The 2,495-nt window shown below is 36.1% G+C and overlaps 1 pseudogene; it reads right to left on the bottom strand.

Annotated features, from left to right (window-relative positions):
• Nucleotides 1-1,377, bottom strand: LOC123201661 (annotated as a pseudogene).
• Nucleotides 1,378-2,495: the final 1,118 nt, after the last annotated feature.

Consider the following 2,495-nt stretch of genomic DNA (forward strand, 5'->3'; position numbering starts at 1 on the left):
GCAACTTAAAAAAGTACAGCTTACAGCTTGTCTTCGTATTTTGACAGTGGGGTCAACTGCTCCTTCAAGCCCTTCCTCTTCCGGATATCCATAACAAGCTGTGCAGCCTGTGATCCAGCCTCCAGTGGGTCAGACGACATCATGTCCCAGTGATCAAACACACATCGCGGGAAAGCCTGTCCCAGCTCTCAACTGCCAGAGAATCCGAATGACTCAATGACAGGAAGGTATGCCTTAATGTTGTAAGTGGGGTAACCGGCATGTGCATCTCTTCAAAGATATGACCACGTTTGTGGTTAAGAACACTGTAAATACCACCAAGGGCCTGCTCAGGAGCTTGGATTTCAACCAGGTACACAGGCTCAAGCAGCCTAGGCTTAGCTGTCAGCTGTGCAGCATAAACAACCCTACGAAGCAGTTGGAATGACCTGACCACCTCCTCTGCGATTGGCATCAGCATGAAGTCCACGTCACAGACAACGAAGCAAATACCTCTCATGTTCTCTGCAGCCAATGCACCTTCCTTTGATGCCCATTGGAATCCAGCAACAATAGAATGTTGGAATAACGAGGGTGTATATTGATTAAATATTTTTATTATTTAATAAAATTGGGTGAATGCATAATACAGAAAGGTTTCATTTTATGTGTTCGATAAAATCATTTAAAAATAGGCTACTACACTTTGTGTTGTAATTATTAATTTTTGGTTGCAAGTGTGAGTTTGATATAAGGTTATTAAGCTTTTGATGGAGAGCCCCATTGACCTTTTTACCTTTTTAGTAATAAAAGGAAACATACAAGGTCCCCTCCCCAAAAAATATTAATGCGTAACTTTTATTGACACCGCATTCATTCACTACAAACGTGTTATGGAAACCTGGGGAGAAAGACATTGTTCTGGGATTGAAAATCAATCTTCTTTGCATTGTTAATATGACTTAAATAAGTTCTTCTAATCTCTCAAACTTATTAATTTCAATGTTTTATAGCTTGGTGTGAAGAATTTGTGAAATTTGGCAGAATTACAATAATTTTGGGTTGATTCTCGAAATGGGTTTTTTTTTTGTCAAATTGTTTGAAATTGGGCATGATGTTAATATGTTTATGTTTGCTGATGATTATACATGCCTTTATACATGTTTTCAAACAGAAAAATTGATAAAAAATTGATCAAAATTGGGCTAGAATAGGTTGGGTAACTGTCTTGGTAAAGTACCCATTTCGACCAATACGCTTGTTGTCATCAGTCGAAAATACTGCTATTGTAGTTGTTGGCATTTGGGGAACATTTACCCCATGATTTTCAAATCGATCATTGACTAGAGCAAGCGGATTGAACAGTGACAACAACGGACAACGGTTAGGGCTCTTCATGACTCATCGATTGTAATCGAGTTGAAAAAATCCTATTACCTAGGTCAATGTGTCACTGAACCCATGGTCAATGGTTAGCATGTTGACCAGTCAAAGAGTCAACCTAAGTCAATCATCAGGTTTATTGACCTAAAAAGTGGGTGACCTGATCCAACCATGGGTCCGCACGTGGAGCCACATCATCGGCACATGTGGGCATGTGACTACACAGGCGATTGTGTGTTGTCATTTTTAGGTGAGTGAGCATTGTTTTTTGGTGCGTGACATCATTTTAAGGCATGTGAAGATGGTTTTCTTGCTCTAGTTGATGCGTTTAGGTGTTTATTTGCTTACTGAAAGTTCACATGCTTGTTTTATTGTATTATATTTTATTTATAGCACATATATGGTTTCATTTTGGTATAAATTATTGCATGTGGATATGAAAATTCCACAAAGGGTTTTTTTGTTCATTGTACTTGATGCAACTTTGTTTTTAAAAAATTGTCAGAGATAATAATGGTCAATATCTCATGAAATCTTGGTTGGGACAATTTTGCTTAGTATCATAGGAATAAATTAATGAGTTGTCAGAATGTTTAATCGCCAAAACGGTACATTCATCGAGACTCATGAAATATTCCATACGATAATGATGCATTCTTTAGTGTTAATGTATGTTATTTCTTATTGTGTGTATTAAGACTAATGGTAACATATGGTTGATGATATGAAATACTTTGTCGATTGTCATGGATAAATACAATACACCCAAAGGTGGTTGTATATATATTCAATCGACATGTGTCTTATTTAAAGAAAAGATGAATATTTGTCGATAAAGTTTATCTGCCTAAAAAAAATATTTCTTTTGAAAATAATTTGTTTATAAGATCCTCATATGGTCTTATAACCTTATGCTTTGGGGTTCTAATAACATGTTATTTTTTTTTCCCAAAGGAGAGTTTATGGTGATGCAATAGTGATCCAAATTTAGAATACCTTATAAGGTTTTAGAGTTGTTCTAATTGGTTAATTGTCCATATTACCTATCAGTTGCATTTTTAAATTATGAATTCAGTTGCTATTACAGTGAGCAATAACAATGCTACTATTGAACTCTTGACTAATAGTGATTT

Source organism: Mangifera indica, chromosome 18, assembly GCF_011075055.1.
Source record: "Mangifera indica cultivar Alphonso chromosome 18, CATAS_Mindica_2.1, whole genome shotgun sequence".
NCBI lineage: Eukaryota > Viridiplantae > Streptophyta > Magnoliopsida > Sapindales > Anacardiaceae > Mangifera > Mangifera indica.